The sequence below is a fragment of the Theropithecus gelada genome, chromosome 12 (genome assembly GCF_003255815.1).
Source record: "Theropithecus gelada isolate Dixy chromosome 12, Tgel_1.0, whole genome shotgun sequence".
NCBI classification, from domain to species: Eukaryota; Metazoa; Chordata; class Mammalia; order Primates; family Cercopithecidae; genus Theropithecus; species Theropithecus gelada.
The window spans coordinates 37,089,454-37,112,839 of NC_037680.1; positions in this window are offsets into that span (position 1 = coordinate 37,089,454).

The following is a 23,386-nucleotide window of genomic DNA, read 5'->3' on the forward strand; positions in this document are numbered from 1 at the left end:
GGGGGTGACTCAGAGCAAAGCAGTATTGGGCTAAGGAAATTACTCTAGATGGTAACTCAGAAATGATAAATCAGAGTATTAATATATTTTTTAAAACTATAAATATAAAATTTTCTTTCTTTTGGCTTTTTAAAAACATATTTTATAAATGATTATAACAATGTATTGTGAGGTTTGTAACACTTAGAGATTATAGATAGATAGATACATAGATACATAGATAGATGGATAGATATATCAACAATTTTACAAAATGGGGAAAGGGATATAGAGCTATATAGACTATATATAGATAGATCACACTGGAATTTAGAATAAATCTGAAGCTGATTCTGATACATTGAGACATATATGGTAAGCTCTAAAGCAATCAGTAAGGAAATAACTAGAAAGATATATGTACCCACTTCTGGCTTGGAGAGTTTCTGCCAAGAGATCTGCTGTTAGTCTGATGGGCTTCCCTTTGTGTGTAACCCGATCTTTCTCTCTGGCTGCCCTTAACATTTTTTCCTTCATTTCAACTTTGGTGAATCTGACAATTATGTGTCTTGGAGTTGCTCTTCTCGAGGAGTATCTCTGTGGCGTTCTCTGTATTTCCCGAATTTGAATGTTGGCCTGCCTTACTAGGTTGGGGAAGTTCTCCTGGATGATATCCTGCAGAGTGTTTTCCAACTTGGTTCCATTTCCCCCGTCACTTTCAGGCACACCAATCAGATGTAGATTTGGTCTTTTCACATAATCCCATATTTCTTGAAGGCTTTGTTCATTTCTTTTTACTCTTTTTTCTGTACACTTGTCTTCTTGCTTCATTTCATTCATTTGATCTTCAATCGCTGATACTCTTTCTTCCAGATGATCGAGTCAGTTACTGAAGCTTGTGCATTTGTCACATAGTTCTCGTGTTATAGTTTTCATCTCTATCAGTTCTTTTAAGGACTTCTCTACATTGGTTATTCTAGTTAGCCATTCGTCAAATCTTTTTTCAAGGTTTTTAGTTTCTTTGCAGTGGTTACGTAGTTCCTCCTTTAGCTCTGAGAAGTTTGATCGACTGAAGCCTTCTTCTCTCAACTCATCAAAGTTATTCTCTGTCCAGCTTTGTTCCGTTGCTGGCGATGAGCTGCGTTCCTTTGGAGGCAGAGATGCGCTCTGATTTTTTGAATTTCCAGCTTTTCTGCACTGCTTTTTCCCCATCTTTGTGGTTTTATCTGCCTTTGGTCTTTGATGATGGTGACGTACTGATGGGGTTTTGGTGTGAGTGTCCTTTCTGTTTGTTAGTTTTCCTTCTAACAGTCAGGACCCTCAGCTGTAGGTCTGTTGGAGTTTGCTTGAGGTCCACTCCAGATCCTGTTTGCCTGGGTATCAGCAGCAGAGGCTGCAGAAGACAGAATATTGCTGAACAGTGAGTGTTGCTGTCTGATTCTTGCTCTGGAAGCTTCATCTCAGGAGTGTACCCCGCCGTGTGAGGTGTGAGGTGTCGGTCTGCACCTAGTAGGGGACGTCTCCTAGTTAGGCTACTCAGGGGTCAGGGACCCACTTGAGCAGGCAGTCTGTCCGTTCTCAGATCTCAACCTCTGTGCTGGGGATCCACTGCTGTCTTCGAAGAACATCATCCTGATACCAAAGCCTGACAGAGATACAACAAAAAACCCAGAATTTTAGACCAATATCCCTGATGAACATCAATGCAAAAACCCTCAATAAAATACTGGCAAACCGAATCCAACAGCACATCAAAAAGCTTATCCACCATGATCAAGTGGGCTTCATCCCTGGGATGCAAGGCTGGTTCAACATACGTAAATCAATAAATGTAATCCAGCATATAAACAGAACCAAAGACAAAAACCACATGATTATCTTGATAGATGCAGAAAAGGCCTTTGACAGAATTCAACAGCCCTTCATGCTAAAAACACTCAATAAATTCGGTATTGATGGAATGTATCTCAAAATAATAAGAGCTATTTATGACAAACCTACAGCCAATATCATATTGAATGGGCAAAAACTGGAAGCATTCCCTTTGAAAACTGGCACAAGACAGGGATGCCCTCTCTCACCACTCCTACTCAACACAGTGTTGGAAGTTCTGGCCAGGGCAATCAGGCAAGAGAAATAAATCCAAGGGTATTCAATTAGGAAAAGAAGAAGTCAAATTGTCCCTGTTTGCAGGTGACATGACTGTATATTTAGAAAACCCCATCATCTCAGCCCAAAATCTCCTTAAGCTGATAAGCAACTTTAGCAATGTCTCAGGATACAAAATCAATGTGCAAAAATCACAAGCATTCTTATACACCAGTAACAGAGAAACAGAGAGCCAAATCATGAATGAACTCCCATTCACAATAGCTTCAAAGAGAATAAAATACCTAGGAATCCAACTTACAAGGGATGTAAAGGACCTCTTCAAGGAGAACTGCAAACCACTGCTCGGTGAAATAAAAGAGGACACAAACAAATGGAAGAATATTCCATGCTCATGGATAGGAAGAATCAATATTGTGAAAATGGCCATACTGCCCAGGGTAATTTATAGATTCAATGCCATCCCCATTAAGCTACTAATGAGTTTCTTCCCAGAATTGGAAAAAACTGCTTTAAAGTTCATATGGAACCAAAAAAGACCCCGCATTGCCAAGACAATCCCAAGCCAAAAGAACAAAGCTGGAGGCATCATGCTACCTGACTTCAAACTATACTAGGAGGCTACAATAACCAAAACAGCATGGTACTGGTACCAAAACAGAGATATAGACCAATGGAACAGAACAGAGGCCTCAGAAATAATACTACATATCTACAGCCATCTGATCTTTGACAAACCTCACACAAACAAGAAATGGGGAAAGGATTCCCTATTTAATAAATGGTGCTGGGAAAATTGGCTAACCATAAGTAGAAAGCTGAAACTGGATCCTTTCCTTACTCCTTATACGAAAATTAATTCAAGATGGATTAGAGACTTAAATGTTAGACCTAAAACCATAAAAACCCTAGAAGAAAACCTAGATAATACCATTCAGGACATAGGCATGGGCAAGGACTTCATGTCTAAAACACCAAAAGCAACGGCAACAAAAGCTAGAATTGACAAATGGGACCTAATTAAACTAAAGAGCTTCTGCACAGCAAAAGAAACTACCATCAGAGTGAACAGGCAACCTACAGAAAGGGAGAAAATTTTTGCAATCTACTCAGCTAACAAAGGGCAAATATCTAGAACCTATAAAGAACTCAATCAAATTTACAAGAAAAAAATAACCCCATCAAAAAGTGGGCAAAGGATATGAACAGATACTTCTTAAAAGAAGATATTCATACAGCCAACAGACACATGAAAAAATGCTCATCATCACTCGTCATCAGAGAAATGCAAATCAAAACCACAATGAGATACCATCTCACACCAGTTAGAATGGCAATCATTAAAAAATCAGGAAACAACAGGTGCTGGAGAGGATGTGGAGAAATAGGAACACTTTTACACTGCTGGTGGGACTATAAACTAGTTCAACCATTGTGGAAAACAGTGTGGCGATTCCTCAAGGATCTAGAACTAGAAATACCATTTGACCCAGCCATCCCATTACTGGGGATATACCCAAAGGATTATAAGTCATGCTGCTATAAAGACACATGCACATGTATGTTTATTGCAGCACTATTCACAATAGCAAAGACTTGGAATCAACCCAAATGTCCATCAGTGACAGACTGGATTAAGAAAATGTGGCACATATACACTATGAAACACTATGCAGCCATAAAAAAGGATGAGGTCATGTCCTTTGTAGGGACATGGATGCAGCTGGAAACCATCATTCTCAGCAAACTATTGCAAGAACAGAAAACCAAACACCACATGTTCTCACTCATAGGTGGGAATTGAACAATGAGATCACTTGGACACAGGAAGGGGAACATCACACACTGGCTCCTATTGTGGGAAGGGGAGAGGAGGGAGGGATAGCATTAGGAGATATACCTAATATAAATGACGAGTTAATGGGTGCAGCACACCAACATGGCACATGTATACATATGTAACCTGCACATTGTGCACATGTACCCAAATACCTTGATTTATTGTACTTGCCTTTATTGCACTTTACTGATACTGCATTTTTTACAAATGGAATGTTGTGGCAACCCTGTCAAGCAAGTCTTGGCACCATTTTTCCAATGGCATGTGCTCACTTTGTGTCTGTGTCATATTTTGGTAATTCTCCAAATATTTCAAACTTTCTTATACCTTTATGTTGATCTGTGATCTTTGTATTACTATTGTAATTGTTCTGGGGCACCACAAACCCACACCCATATAAAAAGGCAAACTTAACCAACAAATATTATGTGTGCTCTGACAGTTCCACTGACCAGCCATTCCTCCATCTCTTTCTCTCCCCCCAGGCCCCCGTATTCCCTGAGATACAACACTATTGAAATTAGGCCAATTAATATTCCTACATAGGCCTCTAAGTAGTCAAGTGAAAGGAAATCATATATATCTCACATTAAACCACAAAACAGAAATGTTGAAGCTTAGTGAGGAAGTTATGTCAAAAGCCAAGATAAGCTGAAAGCTAGACCTCTTGCATTAGTTAGTCAAGTTGTGAATGCAAAGGAAAAACTATTGCAGGAAGTAAAAAGTGCTACTCCAGCAAACACATGAATGATAAGAAAACAAAACAGTCTACTGCTAATATAGGAAAAGTTAGAGTGGTCTGGACAGAAGTTCAAACCAGCTACAGTATCCCCTTAAGCCAACGCCTAATCCAGAGTAAGGTATTAACCTTCTTTAATTCTATGAAGGAGAGAAGCCAGAAAGTTGCACGAGAATAGTTTGAAGCTAGCAGAAGTTGGTTCACGAGGCTTAAGGAAAGAAATCCTCTCCAGAAGATAAAAGTGCGGCCAGGCATGGTGACTCACGCCTGAAATCCTAGCACTTTGGGAGGCCGAGGTGGGTGGATCATCTGAGGTCAGGGGTTCAAAACCAGCCTGGCCAACATGGCAAAACCCCATCTCTACTAAAAATACAAAATTAGCCAGGCATGGTGACATGCGTCTGTAATCCCAGCTACTTGGGATGCTGAGGCAGGAGAATCGCTTGAACCTGGGAGGCGGAGGTTGCAGTGAGTCAAAATTGTGCTTATTGCACTCCAGCCTGGGCAACAAGAGTGAAACTGCATCTCAAAAAGGAAGGGGGAAAAAAAAAAAGATAAAAGTGCAAGATGAAGCAGCAAGTGCTAATATAGAAGCTGCAGCAAGTTATCCAGAAAATCTAGCTAAGATCATTGAATGAGGATGGTTACACTAAACAATAAATTTTCAGTGTAGATGACACAGCCTTATATTGGAAAATGTTATATAGGAAGTCAGTGCCTGACTTTGAAGCTTCCAGAAACAGGCTGTCGTAAAAAAGGATGAGTTTATGTCCTTTGCAGAGACATGGATGAAGCTGGAAACCATCATTCTGAGAAACTATCGCAAGGACAGAAAACCAAACACGGCATGTTCTCACTCATAGGTGGGAATTGAGCAATGAGAACACATGGACACAGGGAGGGGAACATCACATAACAGGGCCTGTCATGGGGTGGGAGGTTGGGGGAGGGATAGCATTAGGAGAAATACCTAATGTAAATGACAAGTTAATGGGTGCAGCAAACCAACATGGCACATGTATACATATGTAACAAACCTGCATGTTGTGCACATGTACCCTAGAACTTAAAGTATAATAAAAAAAATTTAAAACAGGCTGTAAGGGTTTGGGGGGAAGTGGGGAGGGTTATTGGGTACAAAAAAGGAGAAAGTATAAAGAAGACCTAGTATTTTATAGCACAATAGGGTGGCCACAGTAAAAAAAATTGTACATTTTAAAATAAGAGTATAATTGGTTTGTAACATGAAGGATAAATGCTTGAGGTGATGGATACCCCATTTACCCTGATGTGATGATTATGCATTGCATGCCTGTATCAAAATATTATATGTAACTTATAAACATATATACCTATTGTGTACCCACAAAAATAAAAAATTAAAAAGAAAGTTTAAAAAAACAGCCTGGATCTCCTGTTAGGGGATAATGCAGCTGGTGACTTTAGGTGGAAGCCCTTGCTCATTTACTATTTTGAAAATCGAAAGGCACTTAAAAATTATGCTGAATGTACTCTGCTTATGTTGTATAAGTAGAACAACAAAGCCTGGATTACAACACAACTATTTACAGCATGATTTACTGAATTTTATTTTTGAGTTAGGGTCTTGCTCTGTTGCCCAGGCTAGAGTACAGTGGTATGATCACAGCTCACTGCAGTTTCAACTTCCTGGGCTTAAGTGATAATCAGCCTCCCAAGAAGCTGGGACTACAGGTACCTGCCACCATGCCCAGCTAATTTTTGTATTTGTGTTTTAAAGAGATAGGGTTTTGCTATGTTGCCCAGGCTAGTCTCGAACTTCTAGGCTCAAGCAAACTGCCCACCTCAGCCTCCCAAAGTGCTGGGATCACAGGTGTGAGTCACTGCACCCAGCCTTACCGAATATTTTAAGCCCACTACTGAGACCTACTGCTCAGACAAAAAAGATTCCTTTCAAAATAAAACTGCTCATTGGCAATGCACCTAGTCATCCAAAAGCTTTGATGAAGACGTACAGATTAATGTAGTTTTCATGTCTGCTAACAGCATTCATTCTGCGGCCCATGAATCAAGCAGTCATTTTGACTTTCAGATCTTATTACTTAAGAAATACATTTTGTAAGGCTACAGCTGCCATAAATAGTGATTCCTCTGATGGATCTGAGCAAAGTACATTGAAAACCTTTTGGAAAGGATTCATTCTAGATGCCATTAAGAACATTTGTGATTCATGACAGGAGGTCAAAATATCAACATTACCAGCAGTTTAGAAGAAGTTGATTCCAACCCTAATGGATGACTTTGAAAGGTTCAAGTCTTCAGTGGAGGAAGTCACTGCAGATGTGGTAGAAATAGCAAGAGAACTAGAATTAGAAGTAGAGCCCAAAGATGTGACTGAATTGCTATAATCTCATAAAATTTGAATGGCTGAAGCGTTCCTTCTTATAGATGATCAAAGAAAGTAGTGTTTTGAGATGGAATCTACTCCTGGTGAAGATGCTGTGAACATTGTTGAAACGACAACAAAGGATTTAGAATATTACACAATCTTAGTTGATAAAGCAGTGACAGGGTTTGAGAAGATTGACTGCAATTTTGACAGAAGTTCTACTGTGGGTAAAATGCTGTCAGACAGCATCTTTCATGAAAGGAAGAGTCTATTGATGTGGCAAACTTCATTGTTGTCTTACTTCAAGAAATTGAACAGCCACCTCAACTTTCAACAACTACCACCTTGATTAGTGAACAGTCATCCACATTGAGAATCAGCAGAAAGATCACAACTCTCCACCAGCAAAAGGTGGTGATCTTTCAACTCTCTGAAAGCTCAGATAATGATTAGCATTTGGTAGTAATAAAGTATTTTAAAACTAAGTTATGTACATCTTTTAGACATAATGCTATTACACATTTAATATATTATAGTATAAATATAACTTTTTGTTTGGTTTGTTTGAGACAGAGTTTTGCTCTTGTTGCCCAGACTGGAGTGCAATGGCACAATCTCGGCTCACTGCAACCTCCGCCTCCTGGGTTCAAGTGATTCTTGTGCCTCAGCCTCCCAAGTAGCTGGGATCACAGACATGCACCACCACGCCCAACTAATTTTGTATTTGTAGTAGAGATGGGGTTTCTCCATGTTGGTCAGGCTGGTCTCAAACTCCCGACCTCAGGTGATCTGCCCACCTTAGCCTCTGAAAGTGTGGGGATTACAGGCATGAGCCCCCACACCCAGTCAAACATAAATTTTATATGCACTGGGAAACAAACAAAGTGTTACTTGCATTATTTCAATACTTGCTTTCTTGTGGTGGACTGGAACAGAAAATGCAACATTTCTGAGGTATGCCTGAAGTGAGAAGATAATTAAAGAAATTAAAATACTACTTTAGAACATATCCACTTAATGTAAATATCCCTTCTTAGTGTAAAGTGAAAATAAAGAAAAAGGACACAAAACTGAAAATAAAAAGTAAAACGGCACTCTTAAATCCCATTTCATCAATAAGAACATTACAAGTGAATGGTTTAAGCAATCAATTGAAAGGCAAAATTGTCACACTGAATTTAAAAAAGACCAACTGCATGTTCTCTATAGAAGATATATTTTAGATGCAAAGATACACAAATTTGAAAGTAAAAGGATGAAAAAAGATAATCATGCAAACAGCAACCACTAAACAGATAAAGTGGCTCTACTAATATTAGACATAATAGACTTTAAAACAAAAACAAAATTACTAGAGATAGTGACTTTTTAAAATGATAAATGGTTCAGCACATCAGAAAGATTTAACAATTACAAGTATATATGTACCTTAGAACAGAACACCAAGTGCATGAAGTCATAACCAACAGCAATAAATGGAGAAACAGATAACTCAATAATAATAGTTGGAGATTTCAATATCCACTTTCAATACTAGATAAAGCAACTAGACAACAGATCAACAAGGAAATAGAAGTCTTAAATGACATTATACATCACCTAGAACTAACAGACATCTACAGAACATTCTAACCAACCAGAGCAGAATACACATTCTTCTCAAGTGCACATGGAACAATTTTCAGGATAGATCATGTGGTAGACCATAAAATAAACCTCAATAAATTAAAAAAGATTAAAATAACATAAAGTATGTTCATGAATCCCAAAATGAAAAAAATTAGGAATCTATAACAAATTTGGAAAATGCACAAATAATATGAAAATGAAACAATATGGTTTTAAATAACAGTGAGTCACAGAAGATACCAAAAGGGAAATTAGAAGATATTTTGCAGTGCAGCTGGGAGTGTTGGCTCACACCTATAATCCCAGCACTTTAGGAGGCTGAAGAGGGATTGCTTGAGCTCAGGAGTTTGAGACTAGCCTAGGCAACATGGTGAAACCCCATCTGTATTAGTCCATTTTCATGCTGCTGATACGAGTCTGGGAAGAAAAATAGGTTTAATGGACTTACAGTTCCATGTGGCTGGGAAGGCCTCACAATCACAGCAGAAGGCAAAAGGTACTTCTTACATGGCGGTGGCAAGAAAGAATGTGAGAGAAGCAAAAGTAGAAACCCCTTATTAAATCATCAGATTTCATGAGACTTATTCACTACCATGAGAACAGTATGGGGGAAACAGCCTCCATGATTTATTATCTCCTACCAGGTCCCTCCCACAACATGTGGGAATTATGGGAGCTACAAGATGAGATTTGGGTGGAGACACAGAGCCAAACCATATTCTGTGCCTGCCCCCTCTCAAATCTTACGTCTTCACATTTCAAAACCAATCATGTCTTCCCAATAGTCCCCCAAAGTCTTAACTCATTTCTACCTTAACTCTAAAGTCCACAGTCCAAAGTCTCATCTGAGACAAGGCAAGTCCCTTCCACCTATGAGCCTGTAAAATCAAAAGCAAGTTAGTTACTTTCTAGATACAACGAGGGTACAGGCATTGGGTAAATACAACCCTTCCAAATGGGAGAATTTGGCCAAAACAATGGGGATACAGGCCCCATGCAAGTCCAAAATCCAGCAGGGCACTCATATCTTAAGCTCCAAAATGATCTCCTTCGACTCCATGTCTCACATGCAGATCATGCTGATGTGAGAGGTGGGTTTACATGGCCTTGGGCAGCTTCACCCCTATGGCTTTGCTGGGTACAGCCTGTCTCCCAGCTGCTTTCACAGGCTGGCGTTCAGTGTCTGCACCCTTTCCAGGCACGTGGAGCAAGCTGTCAGTGGATCTACCATTCTAGAGTCTGACGAACATTGACTCTCTTCTCACAGCTCCACTAGGCAGCGCCCCAGTGGGGACTTTGTGTGGAGGTGTGCATCCCACATTTTCCTTCTGTACTGCCCTAGCAGAGGTTCTCCTTGAGCACCCCACCTCTGCAGCAAACTTTTGTCTGGACATTCAGGAATTTCCATACATCTTCTGAAATCTAGGCGGAGATTCCCAAACCTCAATTTCTGACTCTGTGCACCTGTAGGCTCAACACAACATAGAAGCTGCCAAGGCTTGGGACTTGTACCCTCTGAATCAATAGTCTGAGCTGTACCTTGGCCCATTTTAGTTATGGCTGGAGTAGCTGGGATGCAGGGCACCAAGTCCCTAGACTGCACACAGCAGAGGGGCCCTGGGCCCAGCCCACCAAACCATTTTTTTCCTGCTCGGCCTCCAGGTCTGAGATGGGAGGGGCTGCTGCAAAGGTCTCTGACATGTCTTGGAGACATTTTCTCCATTATCTTGGTGATTAACATTCAGCTCCACATTATTTATGCAAATTTCTGCAACTTGCTTGAATTTCTCTTCAGAAAATGGGATTTTCTTTTCTATCGCATTGTCCGATTGTAAATTTTCCAAACTTTTATACTGTTTCCATTTTAAAACTGAATGCCTTTAATAGTACTCAAGTCACGTCTTGAATGCTTTGCTGCTTAGAAATTTCTTCCACCATATACCCTAAATCATCTCTCTTGAGATATTCTCCAGACTGGGAAGAAAAATAGGTTTAATGGACTTACAGTTCCACGTGACTGGAGAGTCCTCACAATTATGATGGAAGGCAAAAGGCACTTCTTACATAGCAGTGGCAACAGAGAATGAAAGAGAAGCGATATGAGTTTCCCCTTATAAAACCATCAGATCTCCTGAGACTTACCCACTACCCTGAGAACAGTATGGGGAAACTGCCTCCATGATTTAATTATCTTCTTATGGGTCCTTCCCACAACATGTGGGAATTATGGGAACTACAAGATGAGATTTTGGTGGGGACACAGAGCTAAACCATATCACCATCTCTATTAAAAAAAATTAAAATTAGCCAGGCATATTGACATGCACTTGTGATCCCAGCTATTGAGAGGCTGAGGTGGGAAGATTGCTTGAGCCCATAATGTTAAGGCTGCAGTGAGCTGTATTTGCTTCACTACACAGATCTTGATTTCAGAATTGAAATCTCCTAGGCCTCTGGGTCTGAGATGGGAGGGGGTGCTACAAAGGGCAGTACAGAAGGAAAATGTAGGGTGCACAGCCCCACCCGGATTCCCCATTGGGGTGCTGCCTAGTGGAGCTATGAGAAGAGGGCCAACGTCCTTCAGACCCTAAAAATTGAAATTTATTTTTTAGATATTTCATTTTAAGTTCCGGGATACATGTGCAGGATGTGCAGGTTTGTTACACAGGTAAGTGTGTGCCATGGTGGTTTCCTGCACCTATCAACCCATCACCTAGGTTTTAAGCCCAGCATGCATTAGCTATTTATCCTGATGCTCTCCATCCTCCCACCCCACGAGACAGGTCCCAGTATGTGTTTTTCCCCTGCAGTGTGTCCACGTGTTTTCATTGTTTAGCTCCCACTTGTAAGTGAGAATATGTGGTGTTTGGCTTTCTGTTCCTATGTTAGTTTGCTGAGGATAATGGCTTCCAGTTCCATCCATGTCCCTGCCAAGGACATGATCTCATTTCTTTTTATGACTGTATAGTATTCCATGGTGTATATGTACCACATTTTCTTTATCCAGTCTATCACTGATGGGCATTTGCGTTGATTCCATGTCTTTGCAATTGTGAATAGTGTGGCAATGAACATACTCATGCATGTATCTTTATAATAGAATGATTTATATTCCTTTGGGTATGTACCCAGTAATGGGATTGCTGGGTCAAATGGTATTTCTGATTCTAGGTCTTTCAGGAATCATCACACTGTCTTCCACAATGGTTTAATCTACATTCCCACCAAAAGTGTAAAAGTGTTCCTATTTCTCCATAGCCTCATCAGCATCTGTTTTTTCTTGAATTTTTAGTAATCACCAATCTGACTGGCATGAGATGGTACCTCATTGTAGTTTTGATTTGCATTCCTGTAATGATCAGTGGTGTTGAGCTTGTTTTCATTTGTTTATTGGCCACATAAATGTCTTCTTTTGAGAAGTATCTGTTTATGTCCTTTGCTCACTTTTTAATGGGGTTTTTGTTTTCTTGTATATTTAAGTTCCTTGTAGATTCTGGGTATTAGAGCTTTGTCAGATAGATATTGCAAAAATTTTCCTCCAATCTGTAGGTTGTCTGTTCACACTGATGATGGTTTCTTTTGCCGTGCAGAAGTTCTTTAATGAGATTTCATTTGTCAGCTTTTGCTTTTGATGTTTTTGTAATAAAATCTTTGCCCATGCCTGTGTCCTGAATGTTATTGCCTAGGTGTTCTTCTAGGGTCTTTACAGTTTGGGGTTTTACATTAAAGTCTTTAATCCATCTTGAGTTAATTTTTGTATAAGGTGTAAGGAAGGGGTTCAGTTTCAATTTTCTGCATATGTCTAGCCAGTTTTCCCAGCACAGCACTATTTATTAAATAGGGAATCCTTCTCCCATTGCTTGTTTTTGTCAGGTTTGTCAAAGATCAGATGGTTATAAATGTGCAATCTTATTTCTGAGATCTCTATTCTGTTCCATTGGTCTATGTGTCTGTTTTTGTACCAGTAACATGCTGTTTTGGTTACTGTAGCCTTTGTAGTATAGTTTGAAGATGGGTAGTGTAATAATTCCAGTTTTGTTCTTTTTGCTTAGGATTGTCTTGGCTATATGGGTTGTTTTTTGGTTCCATATGAATTTTAAAGTAGTTTTTTCTAATTCTGTGAAGAATGTCAATGGTAGTTTAATGGGAATTGCATTGAATCTATAAATTACGTTGGCTTTATAACCATTTTTATGACATTGATTCTTCCTATCCAGGAGCATGAAACATTTTTGCATTTATTTGTGTCCTCTCTGATTTCCTTGAGCAGTGGTTTGTAGTTCTCCTTGAAGAGGTCCTTCACTTCCCTTGTTAGCTGTATTCATGGGTATTTTGTTCTCTTTTTAGCAATTGTGAAAGGGAGTTCATGATTTGGCTCTCTGCTTATCTGTTGTTGGTGTATAGGAATGCTTGTGATTTTGCACATTGATTGGGTATCCTGAGACTTTGCTGAAGTTGCTTATCAGCTTAAGGAGCTTTTGGACTGAGACGATGGGGTTTTCTAGATATAGGATCATGTAATCTGCAAACAGAGACAGTTTGACTTCCTCTCTTCCTATTCAAATGTCCTTTATTTCTTTTTCTTATCTGATTGCCCTGGCCAGAACTTCCAATATTATGTTGAATAAGAGTAGTGAGAGAGGGCATCCTTGTTTATGCCAGTTTTCAATGGATCCATTATTAAGAAAACTTCTGAGACCTAAAATCTGAAAAAGAGATGTAAGAATAAGAAATAGAACTTTTCATTCTACGCTAGACAAGTTGTTTTCAAATTCAGAGTGTGTGAAAGTAATCTGCATTTATTCTAGAACACCAACCCCTGTGTGACAAGTAGTTGGGAAGCTGGGGAGTGCTATCTGCTGAAGCAGAAACAAATGAATCTGTCAGAATTCTCTGTTTCATGGAACCCATTGTATTAGAATGTGCTGTCCACCAGCTGATTTGATAAATTCCTCTTTCTAAGGCCAAAATACCCCTTGGAATAAGAAAATATTCCTTGGTTCTGTCTATCTGAGAAAAAGAAATGCTTTTACCTTATGATAAATTCCTGCATTGCACAGTGCTTTATAAAGTCAACCAATATCTGGTCTCTAAAGACTTTGTCCAATAACTTTCCCAGTCTGTTCCCTTGAATACGTAGATTTGCCTGACTCAGTCAAAAATGTCATCAATCAGAATTTTCAGTAAATAATAGTGTAGAGATTGTTCCCTGAGCCTCAGTGAATGATTGTCCCAACACATGGTGCTCCGAATTATTAGATGAGTAGGAAAGAGTCACTGCAGGATGAATTCTGCCTACAGTGGCAGGCAAGTGAGTCCTGCTTACAACTGGCAGGAAGCATGTTGTCGGGACATGGCTAAAAAAATATGAAGTTCACACTAATTTTATTCAATAAATATAAAGACAACCAACACCTGGTCCTTGCCTTTGAAAAGGCTCAACATTTTCCCATCAAAGGAGCCAGGGCTTATAAAAGATAATGAAGTAGTCTCTCTCAATTTTTTTTCGACTTTGAAATTAACTTGACATGATTTTTTCTTGTGATTTGTAAAAATTTTATTAACATGTTTATATATCACTTTTGAAGTGCCTTTGAATAAATTAGGTCTGTAAACTTCTGGTTATAACAGTGTTGTTCTCTGTCCCTAAATAATGTCTTGCTTACTTGGCAAACCTCTAATCAATTTAAGTGAACATTTCTGTCAATTTCCTTGATTTTGTTTCTCTTCCTCTATCCAAGATAGTGAATTCTTCCCCCAGCTCTGTGCCTGTAATAATAGCAGTAACAGGCTGGGCGCAGTGGCTCACGCCTGTAATCCCAGCACTTTGGGAGGCCGAGGCGGGTGGATCATGAGGTCAGGAGTTTGAGACCAGCCTGACCAACATGGTGAAACCCATCTCTAGTAAAAATACAAAAATTACCCAGGCGTGGTGGTGCATGCCTGTAATCCCAGCTACTCAGGAGGTTGAGGCAGGAGAATTGCTTGAATCCAGGAGGCAGAGGTTGCAGTGAGCCGAGATTGCACCACTGCACTCCAGTCTGAGCAACAGAGCGAGACTGTCTCAAAAATCAATCAATAAATAAAATAATAGCAGTAACAATAATAGTGCTTTCCATGAGCCAGAAGTATTATATCCTTTAATTTTCACAAAATTATATGAGATGGGTACTACTATAATGAACATGAGGCACAAGAGTTTACATATGTTGCTAACACACATGCAGTAAGTGGCAGAGCTGTGGTATAAACCCAGGATATTGCACGGTTAACCACTATGCAGTTCCTCTCATTAGCACTCATACATACCCATCATATAATATATTAGTGTTTGAGAGTCTCTGTAAGAGTTGTACCTCATTGGGTGGCCAGGGCACAATACAGCCACAGAAAAATTGTTGTTTGGGACAAAGTATAGATTTGTCATTTGCTGTTCTTGGCCATGTTTTAGCTCCTGACTTTTTTCCTAAGTGGTACTTCATTATACAAAATTTTTTTTTATACAACCAGCATTCAAGGTTCATGTTGAATCAGTGTTTCATTACGAACTTATTGGTATTCTTCCAAACTGTGCCATTGCAGGAAAAAGGTCATGTAGCTCCCTTACTTTTGGAGTTTGAGCCACCTTGTCAATTTCAACTGTCTTGAGGTGCTGTGCTGGAGGTGTCTGCAGACTTTCTAGGCTACAGTTCCAGCTGAGTCCAGCTTTTCAGCCCTCCCACCAGACAAATGAGTGAAAGGTTCTTGGACCTTCCAGACTCTTTCATCTACTGGTTGAGCTACTGGTTAAATTCATCAAGTGACTGGATTTAATGCTCTTCTGTCATCGACTTGAAATTCTTAATTTTTGGACAAAGTGTCCATCATTTTCATTTTGCCTTGGATCCCATTAATCATTTAGCCAGTCTTAATGATGTCATTGGATATACACACATATATATACACACACACACAAAATTGTTTGAGGTATCTCTTGTTCATTACTCTCATCTCATTTTGATTATAAGTGTCTTAAATATAGACCATATAGACTTTCTTGGTCTCCCACAACTCCTCCTTAGTCCTGGGCACAGGAACCCAGTCAATATATTTTGAGAGACTTGACAAAGAAGAAAAAATGGCACGTTTAGTATGTTTAACCCTTAATGGAGTGCAAGCAAAAGAGCCTGAGAGTAGCCAGTAAATGTATCCATCTCCTTTTCTCCATGGCACAGTTTCTACTTGGGTCTCCTGGTGGCCCTTTGGTGTCAGGTGTGGCAGAGTAGTTGTAGACAAAAGCTATGGATACACCTCAATGTACAAAAACAGTATTTGCCTTTAGACCCAATTGACGTGTTGTGTGATTAAGCTAGTTAATTTATAATAGCTCTCCATAAAGTGATGGTAAAAGACTAGGTAGAGTAGTATTACCATGTGAATTAGCAAGAATTATTCATTCAAAAGGCACTGAAGTGATTCTGTTGTTAATTATCTTACCTTAACAACAAAACTTTTAAGGTATTTCTTATGAAAAAGATGATCAGTAGGGTGAATAGAACTGTTGTCAGAAGTGCTAACAGAAAGGAGAAAAACAAAGTAAATATACATAACTAGAGAAAGAAGGGGAGAAAAGAAGGGAAACTGTATTCTTATATAAGTGAAAGAACCATCCAGGTTTCAATATTCCTTTGAAATAAGTTTGCCTAAAACCCTGTTATAAATGGTACCTGTCTCATTTAACTACTTGGCAACATACATAGACAGCAAGTGGGTTTCTTGCTCTAGAGATCAATTTTTGACACCGTGTAAAATATTTTTTGGTAGGTAAGGTTGTAAGGATTTTGGAGGTCATTGGATACTATTTCCTGGTATACTACAAACATTTGTGAATGAGTTGGGCTTGCATAAACTTCAGAGAACCAAGACATGTTACTAAAGTACTTTGTATCTAAAAGAGCTGATTATGAGCCAAAAGAATTCATTCTGAGCTTCAGTTATTCCTTCACCAAATATTCAGGAGCCTGCTCTGTACCTGGAAGTAGTCTAGGTACCGAGAGAAGTGCTGAAACATAAATATAGTTTTATGCCTTTCACACGCTTCAGATGATGAAGATAATTTTCACTGTGTAATTTTCATATTCACAGACATTTTGTAGAGGACAGTTAAACCCAGCCAGCAATGATAATTGAGTAACATCTGTTGCTCATGTTTTTACTTATTCACAAGTCACTGTTTACCAAAATTATTCAATGGCCTTCCCATCCTGGATCAGACAAAAATCACTCTTTGTCCTAGCTAAAGGAATGATACACTCCAGGATTTTAAAAACAGTACACCATTTTACTCCAGAGATTACGAGTTAGGTTTTAATGGCAAAAGAAGCACTTTATGTGGGTATTTGAACCGTACCACCTGTTGAAACTTGTAATGTTATTGCTTGAGACTCTTCAGAATTACAGATTTAAACTTTCCTCTAGTCCTGTGAGAGCTGATGTGAGCACTGCCAAAGACACACCAGTGAGATCCTCTGTCCTCAAAACTCAGACATTTTGAGCCCTGCTTCGGGGAGGAACAGCTCTTGACACCGGCAGCTTCCTGACACCAGCAGCTGAGGCATGTTATGTCAACAAGATGGAACCCGCTTGATCTCACTTTGCCATGTACACTGGAACCCAAACCTCAGCAGGATGACCATTTGATGTGTGTGGTTACTTGGGAGTAATAGTGCATCCTTGTAGTGTGTTTGGATGGAAAACAGCTGTCACATTTGAAGGCACTTGTAGATAAGGTCATTCTAGGTGTGTGTAGTGACAACTCTTGTTCATTTCTTATTGGTTACCTAGAGCAAGGGTTGAAATTTTTTTTTGCCCCCGCCTCCACCCCAAATTATATGTATGAAAATTTTTCTGAGTGGGACAAGTTTAAGGGGAAAAAATCATGTTACTCCCTGTTATTCAGGGAAATTCAATAATTTGGCCCTAGAAAAGTGGTATTCACTATAAATCTACAGTGATCTTGATGGAGACTGCTTTGGAATTTTGATTTTTCTAGGATAGGGCAGGCCACTGACTCTGGTTTGTTCCTTTATTTAATCTATCCATCTTGCTCCTAGCAGGTGGCTCAGAAAACATAGATACCACTAATTTTAAGAGAAGTGACTTATATTCTTTAAGTTCATAATTGACAATTTCATGGGAAATAAAGAGGAGATAATGGAAAATGATAGAGCCAATCACAATGATAAAAATGGAGAGGGTAAAAGACATTTATCTTAAATGAAAAAATGAACAGGAAAAACAGACGCCATTAATTCTTCTTTCAGGTCCCTTATGGTAATAGAAATAAGGAGAGGAAACTCAAAACATAATGTTTTCTGTCTGTCTGTCTGTCTGTCTATCTATCTATCAATCACTGATTCTGTTCATGATTCACCTTGTCGAGTGCCAAGGACTCCCTTGCCTTCAAATTTAGACAAGAGCAAGTTTTCATCCATTTTTTCCATGTTTTTGAACATTTTAAAATGACAGCTGAATTATGAGTCATTGCTGAGTTTTTGGCATCATTGTACCAAAAGCACATAACATGTTTTCTACCTGTCGATGTAAGTTATTGCCTGCATGTAGGACTCCAGGAACGATTTGGCTTCCTGCCCACACAAATGACTTCTCATCGTTCAGGTTTCAATTTGATGCCTGTGTGTGTACTATAAGATGTATGCTCAGTCCTACAAATGAGTTGCATATGCATTTCAGTTTCAGAAAACCTGGGCTGCATTTTAAAAGAAAGCATTTGGGATCTATTGTATTAAAGGTGCTTCTGAGCTAAGTGCATTCTAAATACACTGTAGAATCAAAAATAATGCTGGACTTGGGCACTATGCTAAATTTAAAAAAAAAAAGGAAAATACACAAATGATATCTTTAATTTTTGAACTTGCTCTTCCAGAAAACTAAAAAGATATATTGTGAACTTTCTTTTTTTCAGTTACCCTTTGTTTTTTTCCCTTCCAATTTGCCTTCTCTCATCTTCTGCCCATTAGCCTAGTAAGTCAAAACAACTTTAAAAGTGTCTTGGATAGAAAGCTTATTCAGAAAGCATTTGTAGTAGAGGCAGAATCTACTCCAAGCACAAACCAGAAAGGTACTTTTAAAACTTCATTTTTTAGTGTAAAGATTCTGTTACTGGATGAAGATCTAAAATATAAAATACATTACAATGTACTTCAAATTTAACAAATTAAAAATACTGCCACATAAAATGTTTTTTTAAGTGTGACAAGCATTAATTTCTATATATCCATGCTAATAAAAAGATCAAGAAACATAATTTTTTAAAAAGGAAGAAAAAACACATATAACTCCCCCCATTAAAAAGCATCAAAATATAGGGTCAGTTGGGAAAAGGAGTGTTTTGAAGTGACTGGAAACAAGAATTGTTTCCTGTTGCTTTACATTAGCAAAAATAGAGTAATATGGTTTGGATGTTGGTCCCCTTCAAATCTCATGTTGAAATGTAGCTCCAGTGTTGGAGGTGGGCCTCGTGGGAAAAGGGTCACGGGGCAGGATCCCTCATGAATGGCTTGGTGCTGTCCTCGTGGGAATGTGTTCCTACTTTATGAGTTCACATGAGATCTGGTTGTTTAAAAGAGCCTGGCACCTCCTCCCTCTCTCTCTTGCTCTCTCTCTTGCCATGTGACACACTAGCTCCCCCTTCACCTTCTGCCATGACTGGAAGCTCTCTGAGGCCCTCACCAGGAGTAGATGCCAGCACTGTGCTTCATGTACAGCCTGCAGAACTAGGAACCAAATAAACTTCTTTTATTTTTAAATTACCCAGTCTCAGGTATTTCTTTATAGCAATGCAAACTAACACAGAGATTATAACAATCTACTGAACAAAAGTATAGTAGTGACCAGAAATAGGTCATTCTACTTCACTAGAATTCATGCATCTTCTTTAAAAGCCATTATCTACTTTTGCTATGTAATCACACAGGTAATAAATATCACATGTCATGCCTATTAAGGCCAAGACTATTTTAATGACTTCTCATACACTCAACTGTAGAACAGAACCAATGAAGCAAAATAGTGTTTATAAGTCATTTTCAATATATGAAACTAAAATAGAGAACAAAAGAAAATATTAGCATAGCATAAAAATTCCTTATTTTAAATAATTTTTTTATTTTAATAGAATGCTAGTATCACATTGATTGAAGATGTAGAACACAGTGAATTGTCATTGAATACTGAGTTGCAATTTTTTCTACTTACCGTGATTCTTTTTGGTTACTGAGAATCAGTTCCACATTATTCTTTGATATATGGTTTTATGGGCAAAGAATTGTAACTGTTAGTTGTCATTTATAATCTGAGTTCATTCCTCTGGCACTTAGAACTTTGAACTTAGGTTTTTTTTTTTTAAACATTTCATTATATACTGCCATTTATTTGTTTATGCTTACTTTATGGCCCAAGCTGGATAAGCTTCTTGAAGATAACCATTTTCATCATTACTTTTTACTATAATATTAGACTTTGATACATGATGAAGGCATAATTTTGGCTTTAACTTTCCATGTTTATACCAAGTTTTTGAGTCAAGTCCCGTGCCAGTGATATCAATAATCCCTCCCTTCACTAGCAATCATATGTCCATAGAATTGTAGAATTCAATTGAATTCACAGAATTGAACCTTGCAGTCCCTGTAATCAACCTTTTTATTTCACAGACAAAAACACCCGCAAAGACTAAAAGACATTAAACATTTGGCCCAACGTCAAAGGAAGGATTCATAGCTTTCAAACATTGGAGAAGAGTTCATCTTATATTTGAGTAAACTCTGGCCCAGACACCTGGTGTTTCTTGGCAGCTTGCCTTAACAAGGATCATAACTGATGAATGGACATTTATGGTTTATTCAAATTAAGATAAATCTCACTTATCAGTTGGCATAAGGCAAATTAATCCCTAAGCATAATTTTTAGAAACCAAATGCTTTGGTGCAAATAGGAAACAAGATCAGTAGCCTAAGATGCCAAGTTTTCTAACAAAGTCTCTCTGTAAGGGTTTAGCAAACTACCTAAGGATCATTTAATTACTTTATTCACTCATGCATGCACATATGTGAACACAGCAATACATCTGGCAGCCTCCTTTCTAAAGAGTTTAAAAGAGTCATCAAATTCTCTAAAACGTGGCTGTCAGGATTTTTCAGGTTAGAGGAATTTGATTGAAATGTCATTGAATATGTTACAGAAATAATTACTTTTCCTTGTTATTTGACAAAAATGTTGCTGAATTAATTGATGTATGAATTAGTAAAAGGACTTTCGGATAAGGGCTTCCTGAGGAAAAAAAAATATGTTAGAACAAGATTAAGGACAGAAGAGGTTACTTATAACAAATATTGCTTTCTTTTCCTAGGCCGTAGCAATCTAAGAATCTTTTTGACATTCCACTGGGTAAGGGTAGAAACAGAAATTTAAGCTTGGAATTTCTTTCTTAATAGATGGTCCAAGAGAAGGCAAAGAAGAAATTAGGAACAGAAAACAAGCTAAAAATTAATGGCACTTTTGTGAAATAATGTTATCCATATTTATTTCTGCAATATGTATACAGAATACTCATGCTCTATCGTTTTTGAAAATTCAAAGCTATGTCTTGATGTGAACTGAGATAAAATTGTCCAATCAGTTTTTTTGACTTTCTATTTTCAAAATCAAAACTTGATATCAACATAAACTAATACCCTCTCAACACTGTGCCCATCAGATAATTCACTTCAATTCCTTTCTGTAAAAAATAGAATACTTGAAAATGGATAAGCCTTTTTTTTGTCAAAATGTCAGGATAACTGAGAACTTCATTTTTCTTTTTTTAATAAAGTAAAAATATCCTTTCCTCCCACCCATACTCTTTTATTGAACTATGATTTGCATATTAGGCATATAATTCAATGATGTTTGAAATAACTACACCAGTGTAATCTACAACCCATGAAGTTCTGTTTCACACTACTTTCTGGTTTACTCCCTTTTTCCAAGGAACAACTACATTTCTAATCATAAATTTGTTTTCTCTATTTAGAACTTTATATAAATTAGATTATACAGTACTTTTTATGTCTGGTTTTTGCTCAACATAACGTTTTTGAGATTCATCTGTGCTATTACTGGTTTTAGAAACTTATTATTTTGTATTTCTAAGTGGTATTCCATTGAGTGAATATACCACAATTCGCTGAGTCAGTCTCATTTTGATGGTCATTTGGATTGCTTGCAGATTGTGGCGATTATTTTTAAGAATCTACTACAAATATTTTTGTATAGGACATTTTGCAAACACATTTCTATGTGTTTTGGGACTATTTCTCTTGGGGCTGTGATTATCCTTAAACTGCCAATTGCTTCCCACCAATAATGGTGAGAGTTTCATTCTACTTGCTCGTCAACATTGCTATTATCAGGCTTTCTAATTTTTGCTATTCTAGTGTAGGTAAACTGTTATCACCCTAAGTCCATAATTTACATTATCATTCACATTCACTCTTACTGCCATATATTCTATAGGTATTGACAAATTTATTGTGACATGCATCCACCATTATAATATACAGCATACTTTCATTGCCCCAAAAATCTTCTGTGCTCTGTCTATTCATCCCTCCCTTCCCCAAGCCTCTAGCAACCACTGATCCTTTTACTTTCTCCATAGTTTTGCCTTTTCCAGAATGTCTTATAGTTGAGATCGGATAGTATGTAGTATTTCGGTATGTAGCATTTTCAGATTGACTACTTTCACTTACTAAAATGCAATTAAGGTTTCTTCATGTCTTTTCATGACTTGATAGCTCATTTCTTCTTAGCACTGAATAACAGTCCACTGTCTGGATCTACCACAGTTTATCCATTCACCTACTGAGGACATCTTGGTTATTTCCAGGTTTTGGTAAAAATAAATCAAGCTTCTATAAACATTCATGTCCAGGGTTTTATCTAGATCTAAGTTTTCAACTCATTTGGGTAAATACCAAGAAGCATGATTGCTGTATTGTACGGTAAGAGTATGTTTTGTTTTCTAAGACATTACCAAACTGTCTTCCCAAGTAGCTGTGCCATTTTGCATTCCCACCAGCAACAAACAAGAGTTCCTGTTGCTCCACACCTTCACAGCATTTGGTGTTGTCAGCGTTTTGGATTGTGGCCATTCTGATAGGTGTGTAGTGGTATCTTGCCCTTTTAATTTGTAATTTCCTAGTGGTATGTGATATTCAACATCTTCTCATATGCTTTTTGCCACCTGTATATCTTCTTTAGTGAAGTGTCTATTCAGGTCTTTTGTCCATTTTTAAAATAGATTTATTAGTTTTCTTGCTGTTGAATTTTAATACTTATATTTTTGATAAGAACCCTTAACCAAATGTGTCTTTTGCAAATATCTTCTCCCATTCTGTGGTTTATGTTCTCATTCTCCTGACAGTGTCTTTTCCAGAGTAGAAGTTTTTAGTTCTAGTGAAATCTAGCTTATTACTTTTTTCATAGATCATGTCTTGGTGGTATATCTAAAACATCATTGCCATACTCAAGGTTACCTAGATTTTCTCCCAATTTATTTCAAGGAGTTTTGTAGTGTTGCATTTTACATTTAGATTTATAATCATTCTGAGCTAATTTTTGTGAAGGGTATAAAATCTCATATGGATTCAATTGTTTGCATGTGGATGTCCAGTTGTTCCAG